The sequence below is a fragment of the Dasypus novemcinctus genome, chromosome 7 (genome assembly GCF_030445035.2).
Source record: "Dasypus novemcinctus isolate mDasNov1 chromosome 7, mDasNov1.1.hap2, whole genome shotgun sequence".
NCBI classification, from domain to species: domain Eukaryota; kingdom Metazoa; phylum Chordata; class Mammalia; order Cingulata; family Dasypodidae; genus Dasypus; species Dasypus novemcinctus.
This window is the reverse complement of record NC_080679.1, coordinates 106338586-106364533: the sequence shown is the minus strand read 5'-3', so window position 1 is coordinate 106364533 and position 25948 is coordinate 106338586. Positions and strand designations below refer to the sequence as shown.

Sequence of the window (25948 nt, the reverse complement as noted above, 5' to 3'; positions counted from 1 at the left end):
TGAGTCACTGGGATTTCAAATAGAGAAAGAGTTTCATTTGTTGGTGCAAGCAAAGGAGGTCAGTGGCCTTGTGGCCTCCAAAATTTCCTCCTGGATCTGCAGGAATTCTGATGTTTTATAATATTACGATGCTATTGAGCATTTGGGGTGGAGCCGACAAAGGTTCCCTCATTAATAAACATTAAAGAGCTGAACAGGATGGGGGTGGGCACCAAACCAGACGTGTCACAAGGTTCTGGGATAGGAGAGTACAGAACAAAGGTCAGTTACAAGATTTTTCATATGAAGGGTGGAGCAGTTACCATCACATGCAACAGCGTGAGCCTAGCTTTGGAAAAACTATAAACAAGTGTGAGGTCAATCTAGCTAGTTTCAGTAATATCAGGTATTAATTTTAGCCATTAGTAATATAAAAGCATCTATGCAATGATTTAGTAATCATCATAATTTTTTAATTCTTAACTCTTAGTTAAAACAGCAAAGTAAGGGTCAGGGATTATTGTAATAATCTTTGCCTTTAAATGTTATGAATATGGGCTATTAAAACTATAACAAATCTAATCACTGAAGGTCTATCCTCTGTTGATATCTTCATATGTTAGGGTATGGCTGACCACATTTTTAAATCCCCATTTACATTTATTTTAGCAGAAATCTAATATCTAATATTTTTTCCAAATATAAAGATCCAAATGCTGGTGTATTACATATGTATGGAAAAGCATTGTCATGTTTGAGAATATAATTACCTAATCACCCAAAAAGAACAAATAAATATGCTTTTCTTTTCATCACTTTTTTTTTTGTATCTTAGCACCTGAAAATGAACTAAAGGCCACCTTTTATTATAATAGCAATGGTAGCGTTTTAAATTAGTTTCACTACCTCCATTTTTGCTTAGGTATGACACTTTTCACAAATCCAAATTCGCATCATCACTCTAATGTGTTCCTCAAAGAAGACAGAAAATCCCTTACATGGCTTGATACTCCACGGTCTCTCTTTTGGACTCCATTTACCAAGTGCTCCAATGTTTGCCCGTCAACAAATGGGTTCTTTGAACAGTGATGACTTATGTAAATACTTTGTTGTTGTTGTTTTCTCTGTAGTTTGTTTTTGTCACACTTGGGACTAGAAGTGATGGTTGGGGTCAGCAAATATCCTCCAAGATAACATTATTTTAAATTGAACTTTTATTTTCATTAGGTAGTGTATCTCAGTCTGCCATGATTTCCTGCTTCTATATAGAAGGACAAATTGGGGCCAAACAATAGAATGCAGAGTGAAAACAATTGGATTTTATGATCACAACCTTATTTTTTCCATACCATTTTTAATTGTGAAAATCAAGTCATTTTTTTCCCCAAAACTATGCAGTTTCCCAAACTCCTGGAAAAGACAGCTTGGGTTAATTTTTTTCCCTTCAATTTCTGTTTATGAAGAAAAAGAGCTGGTTGTATGAATCTAGAATATACATTTGTTCAAGAATCCACACCTTGTCTTTATTAGTGGAAAAGTGTTGTATTCTACCTGATGGGCTCTGTTTTCTGTTTGAGTTCTTCAAGTTCCTGACTCCTAGTACTATTTCATAAATCAGGCATATTCAGGCTCAAAGGAGGCAACTAAAGGGAGACATTCTCTAGGTAATTCCATCCTCTTTTGTGCACACACTTGCACATGTAAGTGATTTGCATCCGTGCAGACATCCTTGAGGTGCCTGCCTATTCTCACATCCTTTTTAGACACCTAAAGTGATGTAAAAAACCCCATTCTGTAATATCAAATGGTTGATGCCACCCTACAAGACCATATTTTGAACAAGGAGGACCAATTTAGCAGGTAGGTAAAACAACACAAGTTACAGTTCTTGTCACATCTCCCAATTTAGCAATAGCAAAATGTACTTTTCATCACATATTCATTCCAAACACAAAAATGAGTAAAATTGATATGGTTTTCCTTTTACTCTAAAAATTGGACACAGCTGCTCTCTTGCTAACATTGAAAGGAAAAATAAAAGGTAATAAAATCTTTAATTTTTCATGTTTCTTAGCATCTCTTAGAAAAATAAGATACAGTGATACATGGCTCTGTGGCCTCAAAATATCTTCAGCACCATTTTCCTCTGTATTATAGTAAGAGAAAAGGAAGATTTCTAATAAACAGAGAAAACTGGAGATCTAAGGAAGAGCAGCTAAAAACCTGACATAATGCCTGGCCCTGCTGATCCGTTATCTCATGATTTTTATTTCCACTCAACATAGTCTAAAATGAGTATACCATTCTCTTACAGAGTCTGAAAAAATTGTTAAACTAATAGCTATATGCATGGCAATTATTAAATAAAGATGAACACTTTAAATATCATTCACGTTTCAATTATTTGTTCTTCCCTAGAAATTAAAATGCATTGATCAGATAAGTAACAGTAGTTTGCTTTGGATTATGTAATCTTCATGAAATTATATGCATGATAAATTAATGTGTCAATATAACAAGATAGGCACATTTTACTACTTTTAAAAAATCCTAAAATACACCCAGGTACGCAACACTTTTGTTTTCCTCCATCATAACATTGATTCTTAACTTTCCTTAGAATGCCTTTAAATCACAACATAGACAAAATACATAATTTGCGTTATTTTTACTTTTTCCATTTTAGGCTGGCAGAACTTATAGACCTAACTATTTTAAAAGGACAAGATTTTCATGGAAAAATATGAATTATACAGTAGTTTTATTGAGTCTTTATTGCTAATGCACATGGGGTTCAGAACCATAATGATGATATTGGGCACTTAAGTCATTAGGCTGTCATATTACAGAAAATTATTTGTACTACATAATCATTGCTTCCTTTTTTCTATGGCTCAGATCTAAGCTTAGTTCATCTATCTTTGCCTTTGCAGTGCTACTTTGTTGTTGCAAATACCTGTTTTTTAGGGATGATATGGGTATGTTCATTGTGGCTCAAGTTCATGTTTATTTGGCCTTTGCTTCCTTAAAGTCAGAGAAACATGATCATGGGAAGTTTGCAATCTGCCTCATGTTGTCTTGTTTGACTATATATTGCTTCACAGTATCAATTGCTATATGGTTTATGTTAGATGTCAGAGTGAGACAATTGGAATGTGGAGAGTAGTGATTGCAAGCAAGGATTTATTGAGAAAATCCACAGGAAGGGGTCTGAAGATAGAAATTTTAGCCCGCCTCTAGCCGAGGCAATCATGAATTTACACAGTACATCTATAGGTGGGAAAATGCTTAGTCAGTGAGAGTGGGTTGGGGCTTGGGTAAGACCCAAGGGCCTATAGGGATGGCTAGTGAGTGGTGCGCGAGGGGCAGTGAATTCTAGGGATACGGGAGGGGTTGGTGGGGTCATGTGGCTTCTTTGTCTATTCTTGTGAGGAAATGAACTGTATCTGGACATGTAGGCTCTAGATCGGGGGCTGGTCTATGTCATGGGATGTGACTGCTTCTGAGTAAACGGCTGGTCACCCTTCCACAATGGGACAGGTTAATAATAAACTTGCAACTTCTGCAAGTTGTGACTGTTATTGGGTCAGGGGCTAGGGATGGGACTTAGTCCTGTCAGTTTATATTTTAAGTCCTTGTATACACACTAAAACTTTCAAGGAAAGTGAGAGCCAGTTTTTTTTTCTTTTCCTCTTTTTCCCCAGCAACATTTTCATCGTATTCATATTTAAGACATGCTCTTCTTCTTAAAGTAGGATTCTGTTTATATTCAACTTTTTCCTTTAGAGACTTTTTAAAATGATTTAAATGATCCCTGCTCATTGCAATTAGAAAAATATGGGAAGTGGACTTGGCCCAATGGATAGGGCATCTGCCTACCACATGGGAGGTCCATGGTTCAAACCTCGGGCCTCCTTGACCCATGTGGAGCTGGCCTGTGCGCAGTACTGATGTGGGCAAGGAGTGCCCTGCCACGCAGGGGTGTCCCCTGCATAGGGGAGCCCCACGCACAAGGAGTGCGCCCCATAAGGAGAGCCACCCAGCGCAAAAGAAAGTGCAGCCTGCCCAAGAATGACGCCGCACACTCAGAGAGCTGACACAGCAAGAAGATGCAACAAAAAGAGACACAGATTCCTGGTGCCGCTAATAAGGATAGAAGAGGTAACAGAAGAACACACAGTGAATAGACACAGAGAGCAGACAACTGGGGGGGGGGGGTTGGGAAGGGGAGAGAAATAAATAAAAAATAAATCTTTAAAGAAAAATATTATTTGGGCACTGAGAGGTTAAATCATTTGCAAACTTAAGGTAAATGTGGCTTTGGTTTTAGGACTTGGTTCCAGCATTTCACATACCTTTTAGAAATAGATATTGATTATTATTATTCAACTGATCAAACTGCTTTCTCCAAAGATGCTTTGCTTATATTCAATACCATGGTGGATTGCTTACTTTATTACTAAATCCTAGGAATTATGTTGCAATATAGCTCACCTGGGCTATAAGCTGCCATATCTTTGAAAGTGAGTGGGTGTTTGTGTGTGTGTGTGTGTTATAAAAGTTGGGGCATGTATGGTGGCAGTTTGAGATTATTTTATGATCCCAAAGAGCAAAAGATTATGTTTGTAAATTAATCTATCTATTTGACTGTAATACACTTTGATTACATTGAATTCAGGCCAGGGGCCTTTGATTAGATCACTTGACAAGATTGCTTTAGAGCTTTTGATTAGACTACATCAGTGAGGTGTGACTCACCCCCTTGCTGGGTCTGATATAGACAACTAGACAACTCACAGGGGAGGAAAGAGAGAGGAAAGGGAACTGCTATAATTGATCCTACTATATAAAAGAGGATAGCTTAAACATGAAGTCCCAAGAGGCCACATCCACAGAGCAACCCAGGAAGAGATTTGTTTTTTGTCTGCTAGCTTGCAGCCAAAATCAGGAAGAAAGCAGAGCAGCTGAGCCTGAGAGAGGACACTAAGAGGGGAAGAAAGAGACCAGGCAAAGATTGCCAGCCATCTTGCTTCAACACATAGTAGCTGATTTGGGTGAGAAAGCATCTCTTACGGTACTTTGAGTTAGACTTTTCAAAGCCTTGGAATTGTAAGCTTTTACCCCAAATAAATAACCTTTATAAAAGCCGACATATTTCTGTTACTTTTCCATTGGCAGCCCTTTGGCAAACTAAAATGTGTACATACTTTTGAGTATTGATCATCGCTATCTGGGGCTATGGGAAATGACATACAAATAAAATCAGTTGTCTATTCAGATAACTGTGCAGTCAAGTCTACAGATAAATGGCAATTACAGGCAACACTAAACTTCACATTGATCAACATCAATTTATTCTTTTAGTCAGGTATATACTGCTTCTGTATGTGTGTGTCGCCAACTTTCTTCCAGACCAAAATCATGATTTGGGGAGTGCACAGTAAACTAAAGGATGACTATCCAATCTTTCCTATATTAAAATATATAATAGGGGAGAACCAGCAAGGTGGTGGCAGAGTAAGGAAGTCCTAAAGTCAGCTCCTGCTACAGGGTAGTTAGCAAACACCCAGAGCTCTGTGGAGCCAGCTGAAGTATCGGTTTTGGGGCTCCAGGAGGCCAGAAGAGCATCCTGCAACATCCATGAAGGAATGGAAGAAGGAGACTGCCCATCTGCAGAGAAGACTCATAATTAGAGCACTCTACGCTGTGGAGGCCGGTGCCCATCCTCCACTGGAGGCACAAACCACCTTGGGAGCTGTTCTGCAACTGGAATCGAAAGCTCCACTTCCCCAAAATGGGGAAGAAAAGACGTTTGGGTACCAATTTCAGCTACCGATGAGTAAATTCATCAGGCTACAGTATGATCCTGAGAACAGCTAAAGTTTGAGCCTGTCAAAGTAAGAAAGAGTCTGGTAGCCACCATCTTAACTCCACACCTGGCATGAGGGGAAGCCGGGCGGATTGAAAATCCCAGTGCTGATGGGGACCAGCTTCTTTCCATCCAGATCATACTGCAGCTCTAGCCTAGGCCCCAGTGCTACCTCCAGCAGGGACCTGTGCCAGCCTCTCCTGGAAATTACCGGCCAAGCCACGGAGGCCAGGGATTATCCTACTCTGGTGGCACAAGTGCCCCAGGAGCTATTCTGTGGCTGAATTGGAAGCTCCATTTTCCAGAAATGGGAGGAGGAGATGATTGGCTGCTAATTTCAGCTACTGATTGGTAGACTTGGCTGGCTTTAAAATATAACTCCAGGAACAGCTGGGGTGTGAATCTGCCCAAGTCAGAAAGAGACCAGTAGCCACAATTCTGACTCTGCCCCCAGCCTGAGGGGAAGCCGGGCTGACTGAAACTCTCAGTGTCAGCAGGAACCAGTTTCTTTCACTCAGATCAGCCTACAGCGGGCCTAGGCTTCAGTCCCACCTCTGGCAAGGAAGAGGCTGAGGAGCCCTGCACCTGCCTATACAGGTAACTACAGGTAACTTTGGCTGACAGAGACTGAAAACAAGAAATCTACCAGGTCAACTGTGGTCATCTTGGACCCGCACTGCATAGATTGTTGCCCACACCTGCAGCTCCATCCCCACTCCAGGGGAGAAGGGGATGTGAAGCTTCATCAGTCTCTCTGGGCAACTACAGTCTAGGCCTTCATTGGATTATTCCACATAGCTGTGACTCTGTCCCTACCCTTGGCAAAAGAGAAAGTTGGAAGATAGCTTCATTGGTCCCTGGTGCAATGAGAGCAGCTTGAGCCTCCACAGCTTTCAGCACCAACTACACGCTTGGCTCCTACTACACAACCAGGAAGGGAGAAAGGATAGGAAGCCCTAAACTAAAGAGAAAAACTATACCCAGAATAAATACTCTGTTAAGCCAGATGCAAAGACACCAACAAAAAATTACAACCCACACCAAGAAACAGGAAGCTATGGCCCAGTTAAAGGAAAAAGATAAGCCTCCAGATGACATACATGAGTTGAGACAACTAATTATAGATGTTCAAACAAGTCTCAATAAAATCACTGAGATGGCTAAAGAGATTAAGGGTATTAAGAAGAGATTGGATGAGCACAAAGAAGAATTTGAAAGCATATATAGAAAATAGAAGATCTTATGGGAATGAAAGGTACAATAAATGAAATTTTTAAAAACATCGAAATCATATAATAGCATATTTGAGGAGGCAGAAGAAAGGATTGGTGAGCTTGAGGAAATGGCTTCTGAAAGTGAACATACAAAAGAACAGATGAAGAAAAGAATGGGAAAAATTGAGCAAGGTCTCAGGGCACTAAATGACAGCAAAAGGCATGCAAACATACATGTCATGGGTATCCCAGAAGGAGAAGAGAAGGGAAAAGGGGCAGAAGGAATATTTGAAGAAATAATGATAGAAAATTTCCCAACCCTTTTGAAGGACATCAATATCCCTGTCCAAGGAACACAATGTATTCCCATCTGAAAAAAATCCAAATAAACCAACTCCAAGACACATACTCAAAGACCAAGGACAAAGAGAGAATTCTGAAAACAGCAAGAGAAAAGTAATGTATAACACATAAGGGATATCCAATAAGGTTAAGTGCTGATTTCTCACCAGAAACCATGGAGGCAAGAAGACAGTGGTATGATATATTTAAGATACTACAAGAGAAAACCTTCCAGCCAACAATCTTATATCCAGCTAGACTGTCTTTCAAAACTGAGAGTGAAATTAGAATATTCACAGATAAACAGAAAATGAGAGAATTTCTAAGCAAGAGACCAGATTTTCAGGGAATACTAAAGGGTACACTAGAGCCTGAAAAGAAAAGGCAGGAGAGAGAGGCCTGGAAGAGGGTCTAGAAATGAAGATTATATCACTAAAGTAACTAAAAGTGTCAAAAGAGTGGTAAAAGTAAAATATGACAGATAAAACTTAAATATCTAGAATAAACTTAACCAATGATGTAAAGCACTTGTATTCAGAAAACTGCAATTCAATGTTAAAAGAAATCAAAATGGCCTAAATAACTGGAAGAACATGCTCATGGATTGGAAGACTAAATATCATAAAGATGTCAATTCTACTCAAATTGATACAGATTCAATGCAATCCCGATTAAAATTCCACCAGTATTAAAGAAAAAATTGAAAACATTAAATTTTTTTGGAAGTGTAAGGAGATCTGAGTAGCTAGAAACATCATAAAAAGGAAAAGCGAGCCCTCATTGCCAGACTTTGAATCATATTACCTAGCTATAGTGGTAAAAATAGCATGATACTGTCATAAAGACAGCTCAGGCAGAAAAGTCCATTCAACAAATGGTGCTGAAAGAATTGTATATCCATAGCTGAAAGAAGGAAAGAGGACCTCTATCTCACACCTTATACAAACATTAACTCAAAATGGATCAAAAAACTAAAAATAAAAGCAAGAACCATAAAACTTGTAGAAGAAATTGTAGAAAATATCTTCAAGACCTAGTGGTGGGTGGTGGATTCTTAAAGGAGATAAGAGGACTGAGATGGACTACTGATGTTTAATGTATCTAGAAGTTTTAATTAGCTTTACTGTAAAAGTGTGAAAATGTGTAGAGTGGATGGTAACACACAGTGAGTAACAGCTAGTTTATAAATGGGGATGTGATTGAAAAGGGTAGTCTAGTTATGTAAATGCCAATTGACAGAATGCTAGAGAATAATCTAGGAACTGCATAGCACAGTAAACCAAGAGGTGGAAGAGAATTGTGGTTGATGGTACAAATGCAAGAGTGTCCTTTGTGAGCTAGAGCAAATCTATATCACTATTGCAAGGTGTTGGGAGTGTGGAGGAGCATGGGAAAAATATACCTGGAGTGACCTATGGACTGTGGTTAGTAGTAATAATATAATATTCTTGCATCTATGCGAAAAATGTACTATGTTGATACTGAGGCAGTATGGAAAATGTGAGCCAAATGTATACTATGGACATGGTAACAATCAGATGATATTATTTTATCTGTCACAAATGACACACCACATTGTGGTGTGTTGATGGAGGGGTGTTGTTTGGGAATTCTGCACATGTGCACGATTGTTTTATAAGTTTACAACTTCTGTCATAAAAAATATATTTAAAAAATAATAATAAGGTGGGTTGGTGGAAAAACACACCAAATGCAGGATAAGGACTATGATTAGTAGTAAGAGTTTGACAATATTTTTTCGTAACTTGTAACTAACATATCATGACAATGCAAGGTGTTGGTGGAGCGTTGATGTATGGGACCCCTGTATGATGTTATGCATGTTTGCTTTGTAAGTTCACAACTTTTACTATACACTTAATTGTTTATGTATGTTCATATATAAAGATAGGATTGGTTGGGGGAAAATACTTTGTTTAGTAATAATATTTTGACAATGCTCTTTAATCATTAGTTAAAAAGTTTTAACAACAATGCAGTTATTGGTGGTAGGGTGAGATGTTATATGTTTGTTTGATGTTGCATATGTTTGTTTTGTAAGTTCACAACTTTTGTTACACACTTATTGTTTATGAATGTTTATGTATGAGTGATATAGTTTAATAAATTTTAAAAAACAGGAAAAATATATATAAGAATCTAAATTTTTGTGAATATTTAAATTAAAATATTTATTTTGCCACAAGGATTCAAAAAATATTCTTTAATAGGATTGACAAATAAGGACTGCCACTTTGAAATTTTTATAACTGTCAGAAACATACAAAGAACACAGACTGTCAAAACACCCATCAATTCTGAGAACGCGTCATTACTCCATTCATTCCTCTCAAATGTGCTTTAGGGTTTGAATATAAATTCAGTTTTGGAGAGATGGCTAGGAAGTGTGAAATTTCACAGGTAGCATGACAATGCTATAACAGAGCAGCATTTGAAAATGGATGTGTTAAATATCAGAAACCTAATTATTGCAGGTAAAAGCATAAAGTGTAATTGTATAGCCTGCTCTACCAACTGAGATATAATTAAAGTCACCTTGCTTTTTACCTAATTTTTTTTTTTTAATAAGACACTTTGGCTCCCCATACAGATTGTCCTATTCTGATGCTTATATAAAGTCAGGTAAAGAAAGAAGTGGAAATATGAAGCAGTTCATAAACAAGCTGTGGAATTTGGTTGCTTTGATTCCTATCCCTGGCATATGCCTTTGCAGTTGAAAAGTGGCAAGACCATTTCAGGACCAGGTTACTGTGCCAACTGTAGCAGTGTTCCAAGGGTGGGCCCCAAGGGGTCAGTTCTTAGCATGAACATACACACATGGTCAGACATGGATCCCATGGGCTTGCTTTAAAATGGTGCTGTCTCTTAAGGTTGCCACTAGCTACATGTGGCAACTGAGCACTTGAAATGTGGCCAGTCCTAATAGAGATGTAACTATGACTTGAAATACACATCAGAGTTCAAAGATTTAGTACAAGAAAAAGAATGTAAAATATCTCTTAATAATATCTATATTGACCATGGGAAAACAATAACATTTTGGATAAACTGGGTTAAAGTGTAGTGTTAACATTATTGTCAACTGTTTCTTTTTTTACCTTTTTAAATGGGGCTACTCAAAAATCTAAAATTATATATGTATTTATGTTATAACATTGCTGGTTCCAGGGGGGTTCTGTAGCTTCAACCACATGCTGGACCAGAAGCATCTTGCCCAGAACTCCAGCCCCTGACTTCCTTCCAATCTCTGTTTCTCTCTCCCTTCTTTTCTTAATTGATGGAGAATTGTTTTTACCATCTTTCTCATCCTTTTCATCCTAATCCTCGTTAGCCTACTATATTTCTCCATCATCTGTTATGCACCTTCCTCCCAATAGACTCCCTCTAGAGTAATTTTAATACATTCTTGGGGGCTTAAGTATCCTTTAAAGTTTAATGTTGCTTTATAGATGAATTATTTTTGTATTTAAGAATTACAACATGATTTTGCAGTCATATCTGAAAAGGTAAATAAAGAAGGAAACTTTATTTCTGTGTGTTCAAGTTTTGAAGAGAGCCCAAGAACCAGGATCTGTTTCCCTTCTCAGGACTGTCATGCTTATAAATTCAGACTGTCATTCAATGATAATTCCCAATTATCATTTTTCTTCTTCATAAAACATTAGTTGAAAGTTCAACATGGGGTTTTATCCATGAATGTTCAAAATATTGAAAACAAGGAATTATGAATTTCTTCTTTAAAGAAAAGAATTCAGAATATTATTTTATTCATTCAACAATAATTTATTTTTTGTTCAACTCTGTACAAGGTACTGGGACAAGAGTTACAAAAAAATAAATAAAATACAGGGAAAAAAACTTGGTCTTTTGGAGCAGACATTCTAGTGTGGAAAAGATGTTTAAAAAAATCAGTAAAATGTATATTATCCAGATAGTGTATTTAAAAATATTAAAAGAAAAAAAAAAGGAGGTAGAAAGCACTTGACTGAGCAAAGGATGTAATTTTAAATAGAGAAGGAAAATCTGTGAAAAGGTGACCCTTGGTTAAAGATCTCAAAGAAGTGAGGAAATTTGCAAAGGTGATTCCTGAGGGAAGAATGTTCGGGTAGAAAAAGAAGCATGTGCAAAATCCCTGAAGCAGGATAATGCCTAATACATATACAAGAAGGAATAAGAAGGCCGCGTGTCTAGAGTGGAATTAATGCTGACAATGAGTATAACCAGTCATCTCCATCCAGGGCTGTGGAAGCTTGTCAGGGAGACGCGCATTCTGAGGAGCTTTCTCTTACTCTAGTAGTCTGTGCTAATCTAGTTTGAAAGTAGGGAATAGGCCCTTTGCTGCCACAAAGCACAGGTTGTTCTGCCTACCAGCCTATCCCCTCACCCCCAGCACACTCACAAGTCAGCTCCTCAGCTCTGTAGAGGCTCCCTAGCACCAACACTCCGTCTGCAATTAATCAAGTGTTAGGGGTCTTTTTGTACAAATTTTAATATGTAAAAGAGGTTTTAGCTGTGATTATTAAAGTGCATATTTGCGTGCCCTAAGGCTGCATGGCATGAGATTCACTTCTGATGCAATTCTGATAACAATTATCATTGCACAATATGATGTTGCTGCCATATTTATCAAAGCAGACCTCCTGCCATTTCTATTTGGATAGAACACAGGATTTAAATCTTAAATTGAGGTATAAAATAGAAGATTTTACTCTACTTAATTTTCTCATTATTATCAGTAGTAGTGGTAGTAGCAATAGCCCGTATCATCCATTCACCCGGAGGGACTTTCATCCTGCCAGTACATGTATTTCCATCAAAGTTGCAATTAATAAACATTCATAGACCTGGAGAATTTGGTATGAAATGTCTTAAAAGTCTAAGAAAATATACACTTTCTCAATAAGAAATTAATCCCTACATCTCTTCTTATGCAATACTGGCATAGCTCTTGGCTTACATCTAATAGTAATATAAGCTTTACTTAATTTTAATATACATATTCCAAGTTCCTTAAATACCCATACCCCTTTCTGTTTAGACACATTAGTATTGGGATTTTTGATTAGTGGCTCTTACAGGGCCATCTTTATTTAACCACTTTGTAGGGTCCAGTGCAAGCTATAAAGTGGTATAAGGTGAAGATGGTGATGACAAGGAAACCGAGGAACAAGAAGATGAAGACACTAAGCCCCTTGTGTACATGCAAAGCATTGTGGTCTTGAACGTCTGTGATTCCGTCCTTACAACAATGCCTCAAGATATTTTTATCCCTGTTTTACGGATGAGGGCGTTGGGATTCAGGGATGCTAAGTCACACACTTTCTAAGGGTACAGCTGGGAATCAAAATCAGGTCTCCTAGCACAAAAGCCTGTGTGCTTTCCATCATGCATTATGTCCAAGAGCTCCTCAATCATCAAACATTTATAAACTGACCTCCACCTCTGACTGTGGGCCAGGAGTTGAAGAGAGCAGGGGACAGCATAAAGCTCCAAACCACCATGTGAAACTCTGCCTCACCCACCTTCATCCTCTACTTCCCTCTGTATCCCAACAGCAGTTTATTTCATGTGGCCGCAAAACTGGCAAAAGACATATTCCTGCCAAACTGTTACGTGACCCAGAGTTAATTCTCAGTTGGCCATTCCCTCACGGTGGAGCAATTAAGTTCAGTTTTCCTTTGCAAGGGCCCACCCGTGATTCACGACTCTGTCCTCCTCTGTTTCCTTAGTCATTACGTCAGCCAGCACCTGTTTGTGTTGTCAGAGTGTTTTCAGACTAAAGTCCACAGGTGGGCTTTTCTTTTTTTTCTCTTGTGCCGTAGAGTGTGAACAGCTAAACTTGTTTTCTGTTGACTAATTCAAGGAACTGTTTCCTGGTGGAAATTTCCTAGCTGAACTACTTGACCAAAACAAGGAGGGAGTCACATCCTGCCAGAATGTTTCTCCTTTTACCCCTTGTTCTGCTTTGACAGTTTGAAGGATGAAGGGCTAACAATGACAGTAGTTCTTATTATTACCCAAGTATTACGATGTCTTTCACACTATTCATGGTGTCCCTGTTGGAATAAATGCTGATGACTACATCTGCTGTGTTATTTAAAGTAGATCTTTAAGTCAAAATGAAGATGTGTACGTGCTGCCTCATTTTGAGCCGGCTTAATATTGCCAACCATATTTTAGAAATAAATCCCAAAAGTTTCTTTGCTAAGTGCATTTTCCTTTCGATTTTAGACCTATGTGTATTTTGAAGGTCATTTAGTCTGCACATTTCCAATTCCTCCAGTCTTAAATCATCACAGTTATTTTATATAAGAGGTACTTCATGTCTCAAGAAGCTTTCAGAGACCTTTAAAACTCAGACATTTTTTTCCAAGACCAGAAGTTCCAGTTTGTCAAGAGGAAACCAACTTAAAGAAAACCAAGATCTCAGCCTGTTCAATAATAGTCCAAAAGTTCGAATTTCAGAGGGGTAAAATTTGGCAAAAGCCATTTGCCCATCTGTGGCTCAATCCTTTCTCTATTCCTTTCTAGTTTAGGCCTAAAATACAGGGAAAGGATATTCAGCCAAGTACTCCTCAGTGACATCTGCATCCGGAGCGGTGTCCTGGCATTCGGCAACAGGATCCTCTTTCCCCAGGGAAAGGGAAGGCTCAGAATCCCAAATAATAATAATCTAGTACAGATTTCAGGTTAACAGAAGTTAGAGAAAAGGATAACAGCAAAACACTTAGCGTTGCTACATGTCAAGAGGAAGGCTACTGTAATTTCCCCTTTGAGGACATGTATTTTTTCATACTGTTATGCATAATTACGCATATAAGTTTAAACATATTTCCCTATTCTAGTCAAAATTCCTCAATTCTGTAAAATAAAATAGAATTAATTGATGCCAATTACAACATTAGATTTAAATCTAAAATTCTTGGTCACTGGGAGATGTGGGCCAATAATGGGCCCCTACGGCAACCCGACTAGCTCCTCTGGAACATTATTCTTGATTTCAGAACAGTTTTTCTAATAAGATTAAATCTGGGATTAGAGAGGGATAGGGATGTACTGGCAAAACCCAGTTATGCTGGTTTATGAAATTTGGGTTTGATCTTTACTCTGCTCCTTACTATGTGGCCTCGGGCAAGTCATTTAAACAATTTGGGCAGTATTTTTCTCATCTTAAAAGCTGGGGGCATTTTGCTCCAGTTCCCTTAGGTTTGCTCCAGTTTTAATATTTCATGTATCTGAGATTCCAACATAAACTGTGCCCAAGAATATGGCTGTCAAAAATGGGGAAAAAAGCTTAGTAATTTGATTACGATTAACTCATTTAGAAAAAGAAAAGAAAGATCTAGGATAACAATTGGCTTTTGGCAGTAAGTAAATCTCCCATCACATTGTTTTTTAATGGAAGGAAGAGTTAATCTGTAGGTCTAGCTGGAAAGCAGATATGGCTGCCACTCTCTCAAAAATAGATTCAAAATGGGCAACAAATAAAATAGTCCATATTCTGTCCAAATCAAGTGTCAGAATGGTGTCTAAGGGTCTTTTCCTAGTTTTTTCCCTTTCAACTTCAGAAATGTATGTTATGAATTATGATTGTTGCATTAGAGCCAAGTATTCAATGGGTTCCAGCTAGATCTTTGTTTAGCAAGCATAAGCTCACAGCCAGCTGCAAACTGCAGCTGTCTGTCAGCATTTGTGAGGACAAACCGCTTCACTATCCCGGATCACTTAGCCATAGACTACGTACTGTATCCTCTGATATGCTCAGCGCACCCTTTGCATTTCCAATGTATTTCCTGTGGGGTGGGTATCAGTGGTTCACACGCACATTTTTTGGAGCAAGTAGCTTGAAGCTTATGTCAACATGGTGTTTCTAGCACAGGGTTCTGTCCCAGCAGAACTGTTCTGTGAGAGACCAACTGATTTTGCCTAACATTTCCTGATCTCTGATGTCCCAAAAAAGGCAAGAGACGCTGCCACTCCAACCAACCACACATTCGGACAGAATGACCCCTGCAGAGAGTGCCAAGACAACGGGCCCCAGGCCAGGAGCCTGCCTCAGAACTAGGGAATGTGGGGGTGAGATGGCTACAGGAAGGGGGTGAAGCCTGAGGACGGCTGAGTATAATCATTCTCTTGGGCCATAGTATGGGGTGGGAAGCAAGAGTCAAAAGAATCCCTAATTGGGGGAAATCCTAGTCTAGGAATTTCAAGTCGGCTAGGAACTATGGGGCTTAAGAAGGAGCTTTAAATGATGGTATATTTTGCTTGTGTAACATTTGCCAGTTTTCTAATAGAATGCTTTTCTTTAATTTTCTGTCATGCTTGGAATGGGAGAGAAACTTGCATCACCATACAAGGTTTAATCAAAGCATTTATAGAGCTAACCAAAATTTCCCTGTTTTTAACATCAGAGTGACTCGTGAGCTAAAGGATCATTTTTATAGAGGGGTGGCAATTTTAGCAATACCCCCCAAATAAGGACTGTGTCTTTTCAACACTTCCTCCAGGCATTTATGTAGACAGAGTAAACTATGAGCTTCTTGAAGAACCACAACCAGGACTGATGGTTCTTTGGGCCCTCATATGGCCCTTAATAAGACTGGGCAGCGTGACGTATGACCAGTCAGTACACATGGAAGGTATGTTTTTGGCTTTTGTTTAATAACAGTATTTTTAAATAAAAAAGGAAATCTGGTGTTCTTCCTGCTCATGCGGGTATTTTGAGAACTGCCCTTTGTTATATAAGGATATTGTTTCAGAAAGAAGTGTGACCTCTTGGGAAGAAAAGTACAAGGTAAATTCAAATCCATAATAAAACTGTACAATATGTAGCATATACCCAGAGTTGGCCCAAGTCACTCAATGAAGAAAACATTCTAAGATTTGGGAAAAGACACATCCCTGGTGCCTGTGTGTGAGTGTTTGTGTTTGTGCACCCCTGTGTGCATAGATGTGTGTGTGTGTTGGGGTCTGTGGGGATGTGTGTGTTTGTGGGCAGGAGAGCACTGGCCCAACTTAAACACTTTCCCACAACTTAAACATACACACACTATTAAGATAGTTTTATTCAGGGGTAAGAACCATGAGAGTCACAGGGTCATTATACAATAGGAAAGCTGTTAGTCCATGATCTCTCCTTATTCAAGAGGATTGTAAAATAAAAACAAAGACTGTGCAAGGAATCGATAGTTTCATAAGGAAAGCAACTTACAGTACAAAAGTATTTGGATTGCTAAGTGCCTTCCCTTCTCACCGTGTTTCAGTTTGCTGCTTCATTCATTGTGAAACCTTTTTGCTGGAGTGTTACATGCTATGAGCCTGGGTGTTATAATAAACAGAGAGGAAGGCTGCAATAATGTATTTCAGTTAGGAAGGAGCACTTGAAAGAAATTGGTTTTGCTATACACATGATGTGAGCCAATCAATAGTGGTTTAGTCTGACAAGCACTGTCAATACCCATTGTCACAGTTCAGAAAGTCGTTAAAGGATAGTTCTTCAAAACCCAATGATTTCAACACATGTTAAAAGTCTTGAAATGCACTCTACCTGGCAGAAATTAATCACAGGTAAATCTTGGGATTGTGTCTAAGTTTTATTCTTTAACTGAAAGCAAAATACTTGTCAATGAAAATTTGTTCATGTATATCTTTAATTCATGCACTGGATAAGGGATAAATTAATACTAAGTACATAGTGAATGCTCAGTAAATGTTGATAAAGTGAGAAGAACTAGGATAGAGGAAGAGGAGGGTACTTCTCATAGCATAGTCATTCAGGCCTTGCTGTGTATAGCTAGTGGGGTATGGCAAGTGATTCTGGCTTTAGCCTTCAGCCTGTATTCAGTGGCATAGGAGAGCTCAGTATGAGCTCATGGCTATCCACTAACCAGATGCCTTCTTCAGTTGTTTTGACCGATAATCCAGAAAGACTTCAGCTATCAGCTTCACTTCTGTCCTGTGATTCACTAGTCTCACCTAAGGCAATTCATTTTCCTTCTGATCTCCAACGGCGCATACCATCTAGAGATATTTTCAGTAAGCAGTTCCATCAAAGTAGCTGATTTAAGACCTTAAGTCAGAAGTGCTTAAGTATGGCATGAAGCTGTTACCAACTCTTGATGTCTTTAGACACTTTGACAGCATTGCCAAACAGATGGAGGGACAGGACTGTGGACAGCTTACGAGTTCCCTGCAGGCTCCAGTCAGACAATACTGCATCTGATTTCTGGCTCTGTCACTTACCTGGCCTAACCTCTCTGAACCTTAGATTCCTAATCGCAAAATGGCCAACAATAATAGAATTTACCACTTTGGATGGTTGTAAGGATTAAGTGAGATGCAATGTGTTTAAAACAATGCTTGTTTCATAGCAAGTTCTGCAAAAATCATTAACTATTATTAATAGTAAATGTGATATTAGGGTGATCAGATTGGCTTGCTAACATGGAAATTAAGTCTGCATTCAAAGAACCAATATATGTATTATTTAAAACTTTTCTTATAATTTAAATAAATACTTTTACTTCCCTACCACTTCTCTACCACTGCTTATTTGGCTTTAAGACATTTCTCAAACTACCTATACTGTCATATATACTCTTCTATCCTCATTCAAATTTTATATTTAAAAAAATTAAGGACTCATCATTGCTTATCCTTGATCATATATGGCACAAAGCAAGTAGAGATTTAAAGAAAAACTTCACATATATTCCCCTCTGTACCCACTGAAAAAATATATATCTTTATGCATATATTCACAAAGGTACAAACACAATCAAAATATGTAATGCCAGCTCTCTCACTTTTTCTCTATGTATATACATCTATATATGTATATGTGGAGACAGGATTTGAATGACATCCAATTCAAATACTGCTAACCATGGTCTAGTACCTATGAAACAGTACATGAAATCCAGCATACAAATTATGCAATACTCTTAAATGGGACTAGTATTTCATTCTCCAACTGCACCTATTTTTTCTTAGCAATCTAGGTGTTAATTTCCCACAATCCAGTCATGCTTTTGCCTTTATGGTGGAATTACCATTCCTATGCTACTGATTTGTTTTTGTTTTGGGTGTTTCACCTTTCTTTATGGACTGATATTCATATGTATCTGTATGGCTCCTCTCACTTAATTTGGCTGAGGCCTGTTTTCTATCCTGAGGAAAGTACTCATTCCTGTATTTAGTATATAGTCTTTCCTTATGGAAAACATATTTCTACCACATAATGAGTGCCCTTTGTCTGGATTGATGTCCTACATTATTTTTTTCTTTTTCTAATAATTTAGCTTTCAAAATCAGCTACTGCCCTAGCTCAGTAACCACTTATTTTTATTGGTAAATTTATCAAAGTTGTGAACAGCTCTCAAGTGACAAAGTTTTACTGACACTTTATCAAGTCATGAGAAGCCAGAGATAAAATATCTGATCAATAGAGGAATGTCATAATGATCTGAATCTTTATTGTACATTTTATACTGTATCTGATTCTGTTTCAGGAAGAAATATTATTGTGTGCCTCTACATACACCATAGGTTTTTGTTATTTAGATATACTCTTTTGTCCTTTTTTTCCCTGAAAATGTACTATTTCTGTATCCTTTGATGCAAGGATCTTTTCAACTCTGACTTACAAAATGAAATCAGATAGATCTACAATGGAAGAAAAATTTCATGTTGTGATGATAGTACTTGATATTTACAGTACAGCATTGAATTTGTCATCATTACCACCACTATGATTAAAGTATTCATTAGGTGGCGGACTTGGCCCAGGGCATCCACTTACCACAAGGGAGGTCGGTGGTTCAAACCCCGGGCCTCCTTGACCTATGTGGAGCTGGCCCATGCGCAGTGCTGATGCGCGCAAGGAGTGCCCTGCCACGCAGGGGTGTCCCCCGCGAAGGGGAGCCCCACGCACAAGGAGTGCGCCCGTAAGGAGAGCCGCCCAGCGCGAAAGAAAGTGCAGCCTGCCCAGGAATGGCTCCGCACACAAGGAGAGCTGACGCAACAAGATGACACAACAAAAAGAAACACAGATTCCTGTGCCGCTCACAACAACAGAAGCGGACAAAGAAGACACAGCAACTAGACATAGAGAACAGACAACTGGCGTGGGGGGGAAGGGGAGAGAAATAAATAAAAATGAAATAAATCTTTAAAAAAAAAAGTATTCATTAAGCAACTCAAAGCTACACTAAATGTTATAAAAAGCACTTAAAATACTGTCTTCTAAAAGCTTATGCTACAGAAATACATTATCTTATGTAGATACACCTAGGATTTTTTATCAGCAAAATAAAAATATTAAGTCTATGTGTGAAAAGAGAGTGAAGCATTTACATCATCAACAGATGACTGTGTTAAAGGTGGGAAATATGGAAAAATGTCTTACTAGGAAAGGTAGTCATAGAATTTCCATAAAGTTGAATGAGAGGGACATGACAGTGAAATGCCAGTTTTTTTGAAACACTGAAAATGCAAAAAATGTGATTAGGTTTAACTATTTAAAGTATATAATTTAGGCTAAAGGTAAACTTTTTCATGAGTGAATTCTCACTTCTCTTTACATTCATAGATAACATAAATATGAATTACTGAGAAGATAATTTCCGCATACCCTTCTGTTACAGACTTAATCATCTATTTTATATTTCTACACCTTCAAAGTTGGAATTAAGTGGCCAAAACAAAGCACTGCTGTTAAAATGCCCTGAACTCCCTCTTCCAATTATTTCCGGATTTAATTGTGATTTGTGTTTCCTGTAAGTTACTTAAAGTCTCAGTAACTTAGTTTATCAGTCTGCAAGTTGGAGGTTGAAATTATGACTTCCATTTACGGTGAGCATGTGAAAAAAGAAATATTAATAACCAATAGTACATTAAACCCAAACTTACCCTTTCTGCCAACTCTAACACAGGGAGGTTATGTGCAAAGTTCTGGAAATTCTAAAACTGCGTGCTAGAGAGGCCAAAGCAGTATTTATTACAGTCCCATGAACTTGCATACGTGGATATGCCCTGGAAAGAAATCAGGCAGGAGATTGAAAAGAAATTTAATAAATGTTCTTTCTCTTTTCAGTCAGTTCTGGGTAAGGTGCTCTCGTTTTAGTGAAGTGTTAAAACAGGGCAATTCCAAATGCAAGGGGAAGGTGGTGTTGGAAAATCTGAGCAGAGACAATTCAGTACTTTGTTATATAACCCGTGTGATGGTTTGAGAAGTGTTTCGGAATCTCTGGGGATTAAGATCCTGACATAACCTTATTTTGTCATTTCTTTCTGGATCTCCCACTCCTGATGCTGTAGTGTGGTAAGATGATTGTACTGAACAAAAGTTGCCAGCTTTTCTCTGAACTTTTCTCCTGGACTTAACATTTTGGGAGCTCATAGCTGATAACAAAACTATCCAACTATACCTAATATTGATGCCTACCTAAAATCTCACCGTTAGAATGAGAACAAATAGCCTAGAAAGCTGTTTGTAACATCAGTTCCGAAGGGTAACACTCTGCTTTTCTTTAGCAACATTTCTGAAACATTGCACTCCCAGCATTTCCAAATTTGAAAAAATAAAATAAAATAAATAACATGTAATTGTAACATGGGAATACCGCGAGAACAGCAGTTTGGCAGGAGAAAGGGATATTTCAAAATAAGGTCCCCAGCAAGAGAAATTCTGGCAGATGCTCAATCTTGGATCACATTATCCAAACTATTGGATTCTGGAATATTTGGGGTTTTTCTTTTGTGATTCCCATACCCTTAATAGAATAGTAGTGGATGTTCATTGTACAAACTATATTGCTTCCCTCTCCTGTTAGTAAAGTAAGGAAATAAATTTTCCAAGGGTACCCATTGCAATAAACATTCCTACCTCTTGAGGTAGTTTTAAAACCGCATTAACTGTGTCAGGTATAAAACTTGTGTAGGGCTAATACTTATTTTCATATGTAAAGATATTTATTGAAGATCAACTTAGGAAACCTCAAATCTTAACTATTCTCTGGTATGAGCAGCCCTAGCACAAATATAGCCTCCAACTGGTTAAAAATGGTGCTTAAAGCTAATGCCTCTGGCCTGTGTGTGTAGAGAGACTTAAATTGTATATTGTTATTCAAAAATTCTTAAGCTTTGACAAATATCCATGTGTTTGGGCATGGAAAACAAAAACAGAAACATAAAAGAGATAAAGGTAAATGCTAGAATACCTGGAAAACTAATTACAAGTCATGTTAGTTGTTCATAGAGGTGAACATATGTGGAATTAGAGTGGCTTCTCTGCTCTCCTATGTAAATCAGATTAGATGTTTTGGAATTTAAACCCGTAGCTCTTTGAGCTCTTCTCATTTTTAAATAAAATTTTTAAAAAATTAAATGGGAACAGGAAAAAAACTGCTCATTGGCTTAACATAAATCTTTAAACTGCAGGAAACATCACCCTCAAAAAGTAGTTGAACCTCTCAGGAAAAAGAAAAGGCTGAATTTTATTTTTCATAAATGATGGATTATTGTACCACACTGTGTATTTTCCAGTAAAGTGTCCTTTTATTTGCACTGTGTGATTACAAGTTTCTAAAAGTATGTGTGGGGTTACTTGGGTGCCGTGGGAAAATGGAAGGAACACTGTTCTGTTAAAATCAAGTACTGAAATCAGAAGCAAACTATGTTCTGATTATCATAGGCATGTGTTTAAATTTTGCTTTCCTTAATTGGTTATATCGTATTTACTTAAAATGAACAATTTGGCAAGTTTTTCTCCCTTGACAACAGAAAAGCATAAACTGTTTTATAAGTTTGGCTGTTAACATCAGATTTGTAAACCACAATATTCAAAGACTTTTACTACTGCTTAAAGGGACCCTGTAGATGGACCTTGCTTTATAGCCATGCACTTTTTACATTTTTATTTTGTGTTTATAGCACTTCCAGGTTATTCGTTTAATAAAAAGTATGCCATATACTATTGACTTTAATTTCTGCATAACTCTTAGAACAAAATGAGCGAAATGAATGATGGCAAAGGCCTTGTAATTTGACTTGTCATCTGAGGATGATTATTTATTGCATCAGGAAATGGAAACTAATGCTCTAGTCTGCCTCCAGGAAAGTCATCATTAGGGGCAACTTTGGAAAGTTTGGCTGTGTTAAAAACTGTGTAATCATAAGCAAGACTCCTGGTTTCTCATGTGAGAAGGAAACAAGATAAAGCATTTAAAAGCATATTACCATTTTCTTTGAAAAACCAATGCACCTTACACACATTTCTCACGTATAGAGCCAGATGGTGGTATTGAAAGCAATATAATATACATATATATCTTTCTAATTAAGAATACTTTCACAAGAGTACCTAGGGGTTTCCAAAGAGATATAATTCACTACATAATTATTTTCATAATCTAGCATTTATACTGCATGTGTGTGTGTTTTAATTTGCAAAGTACTTTCTAATCACATCATTTTTACTAGTTCCAAAATGGCAGAGAAAATACCTCCCTTGGCCCTGTATTTCTTGGCATTCTATCATGGAAAGTGGGAAGGTTTTGAGGTGAGACCAGAAATAGAAACATCACCTTTGGAAAAATAATCTATAGAAAACTTAGATTGATTATTTAATATCATTCCAAAGGCAGACTTGAGACTAAAACAGCCCTGAGGAAGACATTTTCTAAACTATGTAAAGTAAATGTCTCTTCAGCCTCCAAGACTAGAACCCAGATTTCTGGGATATTAAATACTGTTATCAGTTGAAGAAGATCGTGTACCAGCTGAAGTGGTGATTGCAATGGCTGAACAGAGAGTGAAAGTTGATAGAATGCCCTGGTAGCACAGTATCTTAAGATGCTCAGAAGGACTCTTCCAACTATTATACAATTTTGAATCAGTTATTACCTGATATTCATAGTCCTGTAAAAGCAATTTTTGTTTGCCCTTGGTATTTCTCCAAAAAGACCTGTGGTCAATCTCTCCTCTAGAATCCCTCAGTGTCTTATAGTTGTCTCTATCATACCCCTTACCATACCAAACTTTAATTACTTGTTTTTCACATGTCTACATTGACAAACACCATATGCATTTTATTTACTACAGTGAAATCCAGCTCTGCCACATATGTAGCAGACGGTCATTTGTGTTATCTTATTTTTTATCATATAACTGCACTGTCCAGAAATGTAATGAGAGCCACATGTAATTTTAAATTTTCTATTAGCCACATGTAAAAAAGTAAAAAGACACAGGTGAAATTGATTTTAATAATATATTTTATTTCACTGGCTATATCCAAAATGTATCATTTCAACATGTGTTACTAGCCACATTTCAAGTGTTCAATAGCTCCATGTGGCTAGTTAGGACCCTATTGGAATGCAGAGGTCTAAAGCAGTGCTTCTCAAACTATTTTAAGATAAAGGACATACAGAAAATGTTAATATTTGTATAACCCACTGCAGTTAAGACCACTGGATAAAGCTTATAATCAAAGGCAACTGCCCCAGGGGTTCAGTCTACTCTGATCCTGCTAAGGAACCCATTGGTCTCATACCTGTAACCCATTCTTTTAGCACAATAATTGGGGAGCTCTGATCTATAGCAGTGGTTCCCAAACTTTTCAAGTAATAGAACCCATTCATAATTGTCAAATAATGCCAACGCCCTCACATGATTGTGGTTCTGCTTTTTATTTCTGATCCATTGAATAAATAGAGATTATATAGATGGATAGGTAAATAAAATTAATATTTATGTTGCATAGATGTGCAATATATATGAGATACATCTTTTTAAACTTTTTTGTTTTTGCTTTTCACTGTGCCGTTACATTTTCTCATTGTGTGGGTAGACCTCTCACCAATGAATGAAAAGTAAAGCAAGTTTCATAACTTTTCTGATCCATTTGAGACAATGATCTCCCCCCAGGGACATGCGGCAATATCTGGAGAAAATTTTGATAGTCACAGCTGAGGTGGGAGTGCTCTGGCTCCATTTGGACAGAGGTCAGGGAGGCTGCTAAATATCCTACCATGAGTTAGACACACCTCCCCCAAGAAAGAATTTTCTGGTCCAAAATGTCAGTAGTTCAAAGTTCAAGAAACTCTGCTATAAGGTAATATAAAGTGTTATGGTGTTTTAAGTGGCAAACATTGTCCCAATTCAGTAATAAGACTAATCCCATAAGATAATCAAAACTTTGACCTTAATTTAAAAGTGAAACTTCACCCTTTACCCAGGTATGAGAAAAATGGTTGTTTCCCTTTTTCTTTCCTCCCTAGCCTTATTGTTAACCCCAACTCCATCTTGCTAACCCAAGTTTAGGATGGTTTTATGGTCAAAGATGGGGCAGGTGGGATGCAAAAATGTCTTTACTTGACCCATTATAAGAAGGCATCCATACTCTGGACAAGGTGGATTTTTTTAGGTAGATATTTCTCTGAGGGATTTCTGTGGGTTCTTAGAGGCCCCCTACTAGGAACATTTGACTTCAGATTCTCTATGCAGGCCATTAATTTTCTTCCTATAGCAGCTCTGTCCTAAGTCTCCTTCTTTCTGTCTCTCCAGTTCAAATCAAATGTCTCTTTTGGATTCCCATCCCATATCCAGAGGACCTTCAAATGACTCCAAACTGAGTCTTCCTTGTCTACTTTCTCTCTCACTTCTCAGTTCCCCAGAGGAGGAGGATGACTCAAGTCTCTCTGATCCACAGCTCAAGCTTAGAAAAATGTTTTAATAGCTACTTAAAAGACTTTAGTTGATTGAAACCATTCTATTGTAAATGATGCCTAAATTGGGTCTAATGCCACTATTTCCCTTCCCCTTTCACCCTTTTTCCTGTACACCAATGAAAAAGAATACCAGATAAAAATCCTATGAGACTGTTCCCATATCTAGGTGTGGCATTGGACAAATTATTCAACCTCTTTGCCTCTGTTTCCTTATCTCTACAATGGGTATAATTATTGTACATACTTTCTCAGGTCATTGTGGAAATTGATTCAACAAATATTGACTGAGCATTCACTATATGCTGAGCTATCTAAGGCATTACGGATACATTGGTGAGCAAGAATGACAAAAGTAGATAAAAATCTCTGCCTACATGGAGCTTACACTGTACTAGAATTAAGTAAGTTAAATCATGTTAGGTGCTTAGTAAGATCTCAATAAATGTTAGATATGTTATTATTAACTCAGTTGAGTAATTAGTTTATTCCAAGATCTGATAGAGTAGACAAGATTCTCTGGGTACCTAATAAAAACATCAAACCCTCACATTATTTAAACAGTTGGGTTAAGACAATGGAGACCACAGGTAAGATCTACATCTTATCTTACTGTGGCAGCAAATTCCTATCAGTCATTGATAAGATTGCACCTGGAATGTGTTTAGACGCTATGCTTATTGAAGGCCTAGATCGTACGTGTTTCGTTACTGATTAATTCAACAGCCTGTAGCATGGAGCCTGTTACTTTGTAGTCGTTCAGCCAACATTTCATAAAGGATGAATTTGACACA

The 25948-nt window shown here is 37.7% G+C and overlaps 1 protein-coding gene across 2 annotated transcripts in view; it reads left to right on the top strand.

The window, feature by feature from the left end:
• The window catches only part of ARHGAP15 (Rho GTPase activating protein 15), a 653844-nt gene that overhangs the window by 347324 nt on the left and 280572 nt on the right, over positions 1 to 25948 (top strand). The window lies entirely within an intron of this gene.